General features: G+C 45.1%; 1 long non-coding RNA gene across 1 annotated transcript; it reads left to right on the top strand.

The window, feature by feature from the left end:
• The first annotated feature begins 517 nt into the window (after window positions 1–517).
• On the top strand, window positions 518–11781 carry LOC140196512 (uncharacterized). The gene is made up of 3 exons (XR_011885731.1): window positions 518–687; window positions 10370–10513; window positions 11633–11781. It is a non-coding gene; the product is annotated as an uncharacterized lncRNA (long non-coding RNA).
• The last annotated feature ends 1912 nt before the right edge of the window (window positions 11782–13693 follow it).

Raw genomic sequence — 13693 nt, 5'->3', positions numbered from 1 at the left:
CTTTAGTTGTAATTGTAAATTTAAGTCTCCGCCACATATTAAGAAACCTTCTGTTTCCGTTACCATAATATTAGTAATGTTCTGGAAGATACTAATATCACTTCCTGGGGGTGCGTATATATTCAATAAAGTAACTGGATTTCCATCTATATTCCCCCTTACCAGAATATATTTTCCCTCCTTATCTCCCATTTCGAATACTTTTTCAAAATTTAGCTTGCTTGAGATGAGAATAGCAACTCCTCTTCTATGTCCTGATTTATATGAGGGGAAAAAAGATAAGTGAAGCCCATTCTCCTTAATTTTCCATGCTCATTATCACTTAAGTGAGTTTCCTGTAAATATACTACATGGGCTTGTTCTTTTTTCATTTTTGATAGAATTTTACTGCACTTGACTGGATTCAACAGCCCATTGACATTAAAAGAAATGAATTTTACTTTGTCCTTAGCCATGTGTATTTATCTGTTAGTATATCATTGAAATTTGCAGAATATAATTTAATCGATCTACTCCCTGAAGAAATAAGAGCCAAGAAACGTGAATAATAAGAAAAAAGGTAACGAGGTGTGATTCCAAGGCTGGGGTCTCTTGATGACCCTGGGGTGAGCTAGAAGAAACGTCCAGCTGTGGGGGATAGCCCCTCCTACCTGTGAATTGAGGGTCCCCGCTGCAGTACCTATAAAAGTAAGTTTAAAAATCTATGTCCATTACACAGAAATGATTTCCCTGTGTATTCCTCCCATGTATATATTCTCATTTAGGTGGGGAAGAAGGAATGAATGAATGAATGAATTTTTAAAACATAGAGTAATATAAAATCCACATTATAATATGTATTTCTCGATACAGGTATATCACCATCTATTTTTGCTTCTGTCTAGTTTCTCAGCACTTTTAAAGTTAGCTAAACCTTATGGCTTTTCTGGAGGAGGTGAGGGCTGTCCTCGGAGAACTCACAGTCTCTTCCGAATATCATTCTCTCATCCGGTTCCCATCCCCTGCTTTCTTGGTTCTCCTACTATTTCCCAAGCAGATAGGGATAACTGCACTTTCCCTTGGTTTGACCACGCTAATGGACAGTCCTCTGTTATTCATGTCTGTAGTCGCCTCTTCCACTGTGTGATATAGCTGTATCCCTTCTTGGTAAAATACCCTCAGTTTAGCAGGGTCCAGGGTTTGGAATTTAATCTTTTCTTGCTTTAATATTGGTTTTGCTTCGGAATATTCCTTCCGTTTCTGTAGGACCGCCGGGGGGGAAATCATGATCGAAGTATATTAATTTCTCATTCCAAAACACCCTCTTCTTACCCCAGGCCCTTTGTAGAATCTCCGCCTTGCTCTTGAATCGAAGGAATTTAAGTACTATTGAGCGCGGTTTACTTTGTCTGTCTCCGGGAGGCCGTGGAATGAGCGAATGATGCACCCTCTCAATTTCAATCTCCATAGTCGGGGGAATCTCCAGCGCGTCCCACAGCAGCTTGTCTACAAAGTCCATCATCAACAATCCCTCCGCTTCTTCGGGTACATTATAAATCCTGATATTTTTCCGTCGTGATCTTCCCTCCTGGCCAAGCAATTTACTTTCCTGGTGATTTAATATTTTTATCACCTTACTTAGTACCTGTTCCAAGTTTTGCACGCGATCTTCCACCTTCTCAATTCAGGTCTCTGCCACCGTTATTTTCTGATTGACGTTGGCGAGCTCTGACTTTATATCATTGAGTTGCTGCTTTATATCTTTTTGGATTTCCCTTGTTTCCTCCAGAATCTTTATCATATTTGCTGCTTCGCCTGCACAAGGCCCAGCGTCTGCCTCGCCGCCACGCACACGTGTAGGACAGCCGCTCGTTGTACCCCTCTCTTCCATAGACTCCGCAGTGGTGCCTTTTTTATCTCCATTCTTTTCCCCCATTCTTGCCCCCCTTATCAATTCAGATATTTTTGAAAGATCTTATATTTGATGGATTAACGGGGCAAAATATGCGTTTTTCTGGAGGAGCTGTTGATTTAAGCTTCCATTCTGGATTATGATGTCACTCCGGAACCCCATGTATTATTCATTTTTGTTGGATTAACACAGATTCTCACTGTTGAATCTGGCTTGGGAACAGGAACAAATCAGAAGGTCCATTCACTCTAGTTATGATGTCAAGATTCTCCATTTTCTCATTCAGCTTTGACTTTATTCATCAATGGTATAAACCTTGCTGTGGTCAGAGAAACCTTGCTGAGGTTACCCCTGGCCTCAGTTGGATAAGGTACCCTTCCTTCAGTATCCCCAGGCCTGGGAACAACTCCGGGTACATCTCCTGCCACTTTATATTGTTTAGTGAACAATATAATGGGGCAGTGTTTTAGATTTTTGGATCATTGCGGGGAAGGTGGGACCTGTACAGATTGGATGGGTTGCACCTGAATTCGAGGGGGAGCAATATCCTTGCAGGTAGGTTTGCTAGCATGGTTCGGGAGGGTTTAAACTAATTTGCAAGGGGAATGGGACCTGGAGCGATAGAGCAGTGAAAGAAGTGCATGGAGTAAAGCCAGATCTAACATATAGAGAGGCTTTGAGGAAAGAGAAGCAGAATAAAGGGTGTAAAGGTAGTAAGGTAGAAGGGCTAAAGTGTGTGTACTTCAATGCAAGAAGCATCAGGATCAAAGGTGATGAACTGAGAGCTTGGATATATACATGGAATTATGATGTAGTGGCCATTACAGAGACTTGACTGGCACCAGGTAGGAATGGATTCTCAATATTCCTGGATTTCAGAGCTTTACAATGGATGGGGGGGGGGGAGGTGGGGGAGGGGAGGAGGGGGAGCATTACTGGTCAGGGATGCTATTACAGCTACAGAAGGGTGGGTAATGTAGCAGGATCCTCCTTTGAGTCAGTATGGGTGGAAGTCAGGAACAGGAAGAGAGCAGTTACTCTATTGAGAGTATTCTATCGGCCCCCTGGTAGCAGCAGAGATACCGAGGAGCAGACTGGGAGGCAGATTTTGGAAAGGTGCAAAAATAATAGGGTTGTTATCATGTGTGACTTTAACTTCCCTAATATTGATTGGCACCTGATTAGTTCCAAGGGTTTAGACGGGGCAGAGTTTGTTAAGTGTGTCCAGGATGGATTCCTGTCACAATATGTTGACAGGCCGACTTGGGGGAATGCCATACTAGATCTAGTATTAGGTAACGAACCGGGTCAGGTCACAGATCTCTCAGTGGGTGAGCATCTGGGGGACAGTGAGCACCACTCCCTGGCCTTTAGCATTATCATGGAAAAGGATAGAATCAGAGAGGACAGGAACATATTTAATTGGGGAAGGACAAATTATGAGCCTATAAGGCTAGAACTTGCGGGTTTGAGTTGAGATGATGTTTTTGCAGAGAAATGTACAATGGCCATGTGGCCGATATTTGGGGATCTCTTGCAGGATGTTAGGGATAAATTTGTCCCGGTGAAGAAGATAAAGAATGGTAGGGCGAAGGAACCATGGGTGACAAGTGAGGTGGAAAATCTAGTCAGGTGGAAGAAGGCAGCATACATGAGGTTTAGAAAGCAAGGATTAGATTGGTCTACTGAGGAATATAGGGCAACAAGAAAGGAGCTTACGAAGGGGCTGAGAAGAGCAAGACGGGGGCATGAGAAGGCCTTGACGAGTAGAGTAAAGGAAAACCCCAAGGCATTCTTCACTTATGTGAAGAACAAAGGGATGACAGGAGTGAAGATAGGACCGATTAGAGATAAAGGTGGGAAGATATGCCTGGAGGCTGTGGAAGTGAGCGAGTACCTCAATGAATACTTCTCTTCGGTATTCACCAATGAGAGGGAACTTGATGGCAGTGAGGACAATATGAATAAGGTTGATGTTCTGGAGCATGTTGATATTAAGGGAGAGGAGGTATTGGAGTTGTTAAAATACATTAGGATGGATAGGTTCCCAGGGCCTGATGAAATATTACCCAGGCTGCTCCATGAGGTGAGGGAAGAGATTGCTGAGTCTCTGGCTAAGATCTTTATGTCCTCCTTGTCCACAGGAATGGTACCGGAGTATTGGAGGGAGGCGAATGTTGTCCCTGATGCACTATCAATAACTCCAAAAGACTGGAAGTCGAGTAAATACTGAAAGGCTTTTATTAGCAGTAAAATGTGACCTCCACCATGCTGAGTATCCGCCCCTGGACTGAGAGGAGGAGCCATGGCACAATCGCCTTTATTCAGGGGTCTGTGGGAGGAGCCACGGGAGCAGTCAGCAGAGGGGCATGTCCAGACAGGTAACCCTGTTACAACATGTATATATGGTTTACCACAGTCCCCTTGTTCAAAAAAGCTAGGAGGGATAGTCCAGGTAATTATAGACCAGTGAGCCTTACGTCTGTGGTGGGAAAGCTGTTGGAAAAGATTCTTAGAGATAGGATCTATGGGCATTTAGAGAATCATGGTCTGATCAGGGACAGTCAGCATGGCTTTGTGAAGGACAGATCGTGTCTAACAAGCCTGATAGAGTTCTTTGAGTAGGTGACCAGGCATATAGATGAGGGTAGTGCAGTGGATGTGAAGTACATGGATTTTAGTAAGGCATTTGACAAGGTTCCACACGGTAGGCTTATTCAGAAAGTCAGAAGGCATGGGATCCAGGGAAGTTTGGCCAGGTGGATTCAGAATTGCCTTGCTTGCAGAAGGCAGAGGGTCGTGGTGGAGGGAGTACATTCGGATTGGAGGGTTGTGAGTAGTGGTGTCCCACAAGGACCTGTTCTGGGACCTCTACTTTTAGTGATTTTTATTAATGACCTGGATGTAGGGGTAGAAGGGTGGGTTGGCAAGATTGCAGACAACACAAAGGTTGGTGGTATTCTGGACAATGTAGAGGATTGTCGAAGATTGCAGAGACACATTGATAGGATGCAGAAGTGGGCCGAGAAGTGGCAGATGGAGTTCAACCTGGAGAAGTGTGAGGAAGGACAAACTCCAAGGCAGAGTACAAAGTAAATGGCAGGATACTTGGTAGTGTGGAGGAGCAGAGGGATCTGGGGATACATGGCCACAGATCCCTGAAATTTGCCTCACAGGTAGATAGTGTAGTTAAGAAAGCTTATTGAGTGTTAGCTTTCATAAGTCAAGGGATAGAGTTTAAGAGTTGTAGGGTAATGATGCAGCTCTATAAAACTTTGGTTAGGCCACATTTGGAGTACTGTGTCCAGTTCTGGTCGCCTCAAGCATTGGAAAGGGTACAGAGGAGATTTACCAGGATGCTGCCTGGTTTAGAGAGTATGGATTATGATCAGAGATTAAGGGAGCTAGAGCTTTACTCTTTGGAGAGAAGGAGGATGAGAGGTATTCAAGATATTAAGAGGAATAGATAGAGTGGACAGCCAGTGCCTCTTCCCTAGGGCACCATTGCTCAATACAGGAGGACATGGCTTTAAGGTAAGGGGTGGGAAGTTCAAGGGGGACATTAGAGGAAGGTTTTTCACTTGGAGAGTGTTTGGTGCATGGAATGCACTGCCTGAGTCAGTGATGGAGGCAGATGCACTCGTGAAGTTTAAGAGACTGCTAGACAGGTATATGGAGGAATTTAAGGTGGAGCGTTATATGGGACGAAGGGTTTGAGGGTTGGCACAACATTGTGGGCCGAAGGGCCTGTATTGTGCTGTACTATTCTATGTTCTATGAACAGTACAAGGAAGTTCATCTTCTTGATGCCACGTTTTCCCAGTACAGGTGTCCCCGCTTTTCGAATGTTCGTTTTACGAAACCTCACTGTTACGAAAGTCCTACTTTATTGACCTGTTTTCGCTAACAGAAGGTGTTTTCACTATTACAAAAAAAGGCAGTGCGCGCCCTGAGTAGCCAAGCTGCTCCCCCGGAACTGCATTCTAGCCAGCATTGCTTAAACATGTGCCTGTGAGCATCTGTGCTTTATCTTGATTTAATTTGAGCATCCGTTAGGAAGATGAGTTCTAAGGTATCGGAAAAGCCTAAAAGAGCTCGTAAAGGTGTTACACTTAGCATAAAACTAGACATAATTAAGTGTTTCAGTCGTGGTGAACGAAGTAAGGACAAAGTGAGTTTGGCTTGTGGAAGTTGACGAAGATGATGTTGAAAAGGTTTTGGCATCCCATGACAAATCCCATGACTGATAGATGAAGTGCTGATGCAATTGGAAGAGGAAAGGATAACAATCCAAACCGAATGCAGTAGCGAACAGACTGAAAGTGAAGTCGTCCAGGAACTGAACGCGAAGCAACAGTGTAAGATTTTCGCTGCAATGATTGCAGAAAAGTACGACTTTAATTTTGAAAGGGTATGTAGGTTTAGGGCATATTTGCAGGATGGTTTGAGTGCTTACAAAGAACTGCATGATAGAAGAATGAGCAAGGCTAAGTAGGCAAGCATACTGTCGTTTTTCAAGCCTTCCACATCAGCCACAGCAGACGACAAACCTCGACCTTCAACATCGAGGTAGGCAGACATAGAATAAGATGACCTGCCTGCCCTGATGGAAACAGATGATGATGAGATGACACCCCAGTCTCCTCTACCTCCCACCACCCCAACCCCTGGGCCACGGACTGATACATAGACACGAAGAATGCAGTGGTACAGCGGTAGCCGGGATGCACCCAGCACATCTTTAAGGAAAAAGCAGAAATAAACAAGCTCATTAATTAGGTACTGCAATTGTCAATTGCGTCGCCTCTGATCTGGGCCGACATTTGAACGTTCTACCTTCGGGTGGCGCGGGAAACTTGTAGTGGTGAGAAGAGATTCTGAACAACATTGACATCTTCCTTTAACTGTTTCTCATTTTCACAGATGGAAGCAGTAAACAGTCCTTTCACACTGAACTTATGTTGCCCTGACTCCATGAGCACTTGAATTGAATTGACTTTATTGCTTTCATCCTTTACATACATGAGGAGTAAAAATATTTACGTTATGTCTCCATCTAAATGTGTAATGTGAAATCATAGTAATTTATAATAAATAGAACAGTCAATATAACATAGAAATACACTCAAATCAGCGTGAGTTAATCAGTCTAATGGCTGGTGGAAGAAGCTGTCCTGGAGCCTGTTGGTCCTGGCTTTTATGCTTTGTATCATTTCCCGGATGGTAGCAGCTGGAGCAGTTTGTGGTTGGGGTGACTCAGGTCCTCGGTGATCATTCTTTTTACACACTTGTCTTTGTAAATGTCCTGAATTATGGGAAGTTCACAACTACAGATGCACAGGGTTGTCTGCACCACTCTCAACAGAGTCCTGTGATTAAGGGAGGTACAGTTCTCATACCAGGCAGTCAAGCAGCCCATTAGGATGCTCTCAATTGCACTCCTGTAGAAAGTTCTTAGGATTTGGGGGCTCATACCAAACTTCCTTAACCGTCTGAGGTGAAAGGGGCGCTGTTGTGCCTTTTTCACCACACAGCTGGTGTGTACAGACCACATGAGTTCCTCCGCGATGTGAATGCTGAGGAATTTAAAGCTGTTTACCCTCTCAACCCCAGATCCATTGATATCAATAGGGGTTAGCCAGGCTCCATTCATCCCGTAATCCACAACCAGCTCCTTTGTTTTTGTGACATTGAGGGAGAGGTTGTTTTCTTGACACCACTGTGTCAGAGAGATGACTTCTTCCCTGTTGGCCACCTCGTTATTGTTTGAGATAAGGCCAATCAATGTAGTGTCATCGGCAAATTTAATGAGCAGATTAGAGCTGTGGGTGGTGAAACAGTCATGGGTATACAGGGAGTAAAGGAGGGGACTTAGTACACAGCCCTGAGGGGCTCCTGTCTTGAGAGTCAGAGGGGTGGAAGTGAGGGAGTGCTCTCTTACCACCTGCTGGCAATCTGACAGGAAGTCTAGGATCCAGCTGCACATGGCAGAGTCAAGGCTGAGGTCTCTGTGAGCTTCTTGTCGAGCCTGGAGGGAATTATGGTGTTGAATGCTGTACTGTGGTCCCAGAACAGCATCCTCACATAAGCATCCTTCTTCTCCAGATGTGTGAGGATGGTATGTAGAGCGGTAGCTATTGTGTCGTCTGTCGATTGGTTGGGTCCGTAGGTGAATAGTAGGGGGTCCAGTTTGGATGGTAGCAAGCTGCAGATGTATCTTTGATCAGCCTCTCAAAGCATTTGCTTATTATTGAGGTGATTGCAACAGGACACCAGTCATTCAGGCACGTTACCTTGGTCTTTTTTGGTACAGGGACAATGGTGGATAATTTGAAGCAGGAGGGCTCTCTACACTGGGAGAGGGAGAGATTAAAAATGTCAGTAAGTACACCTGCCAGTTGTGCTGCGCACATCCTGAGTTGAGTACCCTGGGATACTATCCAGTCCCGCAGCCTTGCGATTGTCCAGTTGTTGGAAACATCTGCGTACCTCAGCCTCAGAGATGACCAGGTTGCAGGTTGTAGCGGTGGCTTTCCTCGGAGGCTCAGAGCTAGCGACATCAATCTGAGTGTAAAAGCAATTTCTGGGAGAAAGGCTGCAATGTTGGCAGCACCACTACATTTGGCTTTGAAGTCTGTGATGGTGTCCAACCCTCACCATAAGTCATGTGTGCTATTCATTGTGAATCTTGACTCTATTTTGTCCTGTATTGTTGTTTCACAGCCTTGATAGCTTTGCGCAGATCGTAGCTGCTTTTCTTGAGCTCCTGCTGATTGCCAGCAATGGAAGATCTATGTCACACGATAAGTGCTGCTCACACGGAACTTTCAATCCAGGGTTTCTGGTTCGGGAAGACCCTGACCGACTTCTGGGGGACAATATCATCGATGCACTTCCGGATGGAGCATGTGACTCCATCCATGAACTCGGAGACATCCTTATCATGGAAGATATTCCAGTTGATGTCAATGAAGCAGTCCTACAGCATGGAGGCTGATTGGTCAGACCAACAATGGATGGTTTTAACTATGGCCGCCTCTTGTTTCAGCTTCTGCCTGTACGTCAGCAAAAGCAGGATTGAAGAGTGGTCTGATTTTCCAAAAGCTGGGTGAAGGAGAGCTTTGTAAGCGTTGCAGTGGTCAAGTGTGTTATCTCCACGAGTGCTCACCTGGCTGTGCTGACAAAACTTCGGAGAGACTTTCGTCGGTGATGCTCAATTAAAGTCACTGGTGACGATGAAGGCAGCCTCCGGGTGTGCAGTCTCCAGCGTGTTGATGGTCTCGTACAGTTCCTCGAGAGCCAGGTCAGTATCAGCCTGCAGAGGAATGTACACCACTGTGATGATAACAGTTGTGAACTCCCTAGGCAGCCAGTAGGGTCTGCACAGCAGCACCAGGTACTCCAGGTCTGGGGAACAAAAGGATTTGAGAGCATGCACATTGTGGGGGTAGCACCAAGTATTGTTAACCATGAAGCATACCCCTCCTCCTTTACTCTTCCCAGTGAGGTTTTTTGACCTGTCTTCACGGAACAGGGAGACTCCAGAGGACTCAATGGCATGGTCCAGTATCTCCTCTATCAGCCAGGTCTCCACGAAGCACAAAACGTTACATTTCTTTGTTTCTCACTGACAGGAGATTCTGGCTCTCAATTTGCACAGCTTGTTTTCCAGGAATTGAATGTATGCTAGGGAGCGGCAGCCATTTTGCACGCTGTCTCAGCCTCACCAGGACGTCTTTCTTTGTTGGGTTTAGCATAATGCCTGTTCTTTTGTCAGTCTTCTTTGACCTCCTGAAGAACTGTTTTTGAGTAACACTGGGTTTTATAATGGCCAACTCTATTGCATTGGTGGCATTTCACTTCCTCTGCTGGACAGAGCTCTTTGACAAGGAATGGAGGCTTGCACTTGTACATTTTACCTGGTCTTTGTTACTGATTGTTGCTGATGAACATTCTCCCTCTGCCTGACCAGAGCAGTAGTTTTCTCTGGTGTGAGATTTGCAACTGAAGTCTCTCTGACAATTTGGTATCTGATATTCTGACAACAATCCTGTCTCTAATAAGTTTATCTTTCAGATTTCCATATGCACAGTAGTCTGACTGGGTGAAGTCACTGACACTTTCATCTGGTTCCTGTTGTCTGGAGTTGAACTTTGCCCTCTCATACATCACATTTTGTTTTCCTGGGACATATTCTTTGAATTTATCCTGCACTCCTTTTTCTGAGCATCTGTCAGTCTTAATCCACCGATGATGACATCTGCTTTGTCATCCATGCAGTATATAAATGTGCTTACTTGATGTTCTTCTGAGACCTGAGAGAGATAGCTTGTGTAATGCTTGTGTAATGTTCACACCTTTACTGTTGTGCTGTAGGGATTTCATTTAGCAGCTCTGTTCTGCTTTCAATCTGTCTGGGTTGAAGATAAGGAATGTGCACCATCCAATTAGCCGGAGGTTTTCTTGGTTGGGCTTTAGGTTTTCTTTTGATCGAGTGGAGATGAAGAGAGAAGACACAGCAGAGAATCGGTCGTAGCATATGATCAGTGGGAGACCCATTTGTTCGAGATGGATTGCGAGTGATGCTAGGAAGGAAATCAAATGTCTCCTGGGCTTTATTTGGTAAGTAGATGTAGGTACTGTAGATATCTACTCTATTTTCCTGTCTGTTTATTTATTATTTTATTTAGTTGAACTACAAAAGTCTTCTTTTCTCTCCCTGAGAGTTTAACTGACTTCTCTGCTCTGTCTGTATCTCTGTGCACTTCCCCAGGCTAGTGCCCCACAGATTATTACAATATATCCACTTTGAAGGCATTGCCTAGCAACCCTGGCCAGTTCTCAGCTCATGCTTTGGGGTGCATAGAATTAGCAAACTAACATAGGCAGTATTAGTATCAACTACTTCTGATACAATATAGTGTTCATTATTGGGGGTTAGTGTAAAGCACACCAGGATGCCAATATGCAGGATACTCCTGGACTTTATTGATACCCCCTGCTTGTACAGTATGTGAACTCCACCCATGTGGGAGTGACTAACAGAGTTTCATAGGAATAACACTATTAGGTAGCATTACATGTGGTCTGTAATATAACCCTATTAACATGGTCATACCTTTCTTATTCCTCAGTTCCACCCATAAAGAGTTCTCTAGTCTGCCCTAACTGAGCACTGCCATGACATTTTTCATAACTAGTAATGCCACCCCTCCTCCTTTATCCTCTCCAGCTATGTTGCGTTCATGCCCCCACCTCTTAGACATTAATCTGCTGTTACCACCTTCCCTAGCAACATATACCAGGAACCTAAAAATCTGTGTGAAAAAAAACTTGCCTTGTAATTCACTTTTAAAGTTGCCCCCCTCACCTGGCTAAATACATGGCTAAGAGATGTTTAGAGAGCTATGGGACAAACATGGATAAATGAAACTAGATGGCTGGCTAAGAGAGTCAGCATGGACAGGCTGTTTCCCTGTTGTATGACCCTACGAATCTAATTACTTCTGTTTTTAATATCTTGTCATTTTCCTTAATCATTCTTACCAAGACTATTTTTGACTTCTCTTAGCCCTCTTGAATCCCTGTTTGTTCCCTTCTGCTTCCTTTAAATTTTAAGGCCCTGTCTGATTTCAGTTTCCTAGACCTTACAAGTACTTCTTTTACTTTTTTGACTAAATTTGCATCCTCTCACCATCCATTGTTTCCAAATAACATTTACAAAGACACGTGTGTAAATAGGGGCCAAAGGATCATTGGGGACCCAAGTCATCCCAACCACAAACTGTTCCAGCTGCTACCATCCAGGAAACGGTACCACAGTATAAAAGCCAGGACCAACAGGCTTCGGGACAGCTTCTTCCACCAGGCCATCAGACTGCTTAATTCATGCTGACACAACTGTATTTCTATGTTATGTTGACTGACCTGTTGTACATACTATTTATTATAAATTACTATAAATTTCACATTGCACATTTAGACGGAGATGTAAGGATTTTTACTCCTGGGGTGTATACGTATGAAGGACGTAGGTAATAAAGTCGATTCAATTCAATTCCACTCAACCTTGTTATTCTTGTCCTTCCTCACCAAACCTGTTGGTCACGAATTCTGACCAGCTGGTCTTGAAATTATTCTTACATATCAGCTGCTCCAAATCTAGAATCATCAGCTCCTCTTGCCTAATACTGATGTGATTAACCTTTTCCATGATATCGTCTTTCTCCATAACTATCTGAAAATCTACTGATTCATGATCACAGTTCCCAAAGTGCTGTCCCGTTAAAACACTGATCACCTGGCCAGGCTCATTTCACAGTACAAGGTCTAGAATGGCCATGGTTTGTGTATCCACTTATCGTGCAAAGAAACATCATCTGCTCCATCTTGCACTGAGTGCCATAGTTGATGTTTCAGTCTGAGCCCCTTCTTCAGTACTGGGAGGTAAGGGCAGAAGTCAGAGAAAGAAGGTGGCAAGAATGGAGGAAGAAATACAAGGTGGCAGGTGATAGGTGAAACTGGGGGAGGGGGAGGGGAGTGGTGAAATAAAGAACTGGGAAATAGATTGGTGAAAGAGATAAAGAGCTGGAGAAGGGGGAATCTGATAGGAGAGGATAGAAGACCAGGGAAAGGGAAGGGGGAGAAGCACCAGAGGGAGGTGATGGGCAGCTCAGGTGAGAGAGAGAGAGAGACAGGAATGGGGAATGGTGAAGCTTGGGGGGGGGGGGGGGTTGAGAGGGCAATTACTGCCGTCTCCAAAGTTGGCACCCACAGTCATCCACAGACTGCCGACCTTGATGCCTGCAGATTACGAATTTCTCCGAATCCATACCCAACCTCGGCAATTCTGGATCCCAGATGCTGCCACAACTCCAGGGTTTTCTCTCTGCTGCCTGCAATGGCTGTGGCTGATACTTTATTCTCCGCCAGAAACACACTTTCAACGCCGGTTCTTCACCTTCCTCAAGTCCAGTAAGGATCAGAAGATGGTGTGAAGCAGACCGCAGAATCTGCCATCTCTAATGCCAACAACCACGGACGCCCCCAGACCACTATCTCTGCTGCCGACCTCGATACCACCAGATGCCCCCAGATTACGAATTTCTCTGAATCCGTCCCCAGCCTCAACAATTGTTACCTCCGTACCAGTGACACTTACATTGCCAACACCAGTTCCGACGATCGCAAGCAGATTCAGAACCTGGATTCCAACACCATCAACATGGATTCCAGCTATGCTGGACACCTTCAGAGTGCCTGTTGTGCAATCTCCAACTCCGACCCCAGCCTGGATCTTGACCGGCATCACCTCCAGGCCAGGACTTCACACGCTGCTGCAGGAACCCAGTCTCCCCTTTCCCCCACCACCGCTCCGCAATCCCGTGTCTCCCTGGTCCCATTGTTAGCTCTTGGGTCCTCACAGACTCCATCTTCCTCCCACCCACCCTTCCTGAACACCCCAACTCTCCTGTCCCCTCAAACACTACCAAACCCCTTCCCTCCTGATTCCAGCTCTTCTCCATGCCGGGACTTCACAATTCACTCCAACCTTCTCCTCTCTGAGGCAGAGCGTTCTGTCCTCAGTATGGGCCTTACTTTTGTCGCCCTGCACCCACACCTCAGTGAGTTCCTCGCCCACCATGACACTGAGCTCTTCTTCCGCCACCTCCATTTCCATGCCTACTTCCTTGGCAAGGACTCTCCAGCCCACACTGATGACCTCTTCTCCCACCTTCAACCCTCCTCCTCTTCCTGGACACCCTGCTCTAGCCTTCTGCCTGGATCTTTTTATTGCTAACT

The sequence above is a fragment of the Mobula birostris genome, chromosome 4 (assembly GCF_030028105.1).
Source record: "Mobula birostris isolate sMobBir1 chromosome 4, sMobBir1.hap1, whole genome shotgun sequence".
Lineage (NCBI taxonomy): Eukaryota > Metazoa > Chordata > Chondrichthyes > Myliobatiformes > Myliobatidae > Mobula > Mobula birostris.
Note: the sequence above shows the minus strand (reverse complement) of the source record. Positions and strands in the feature narration are given on the sequence as shown.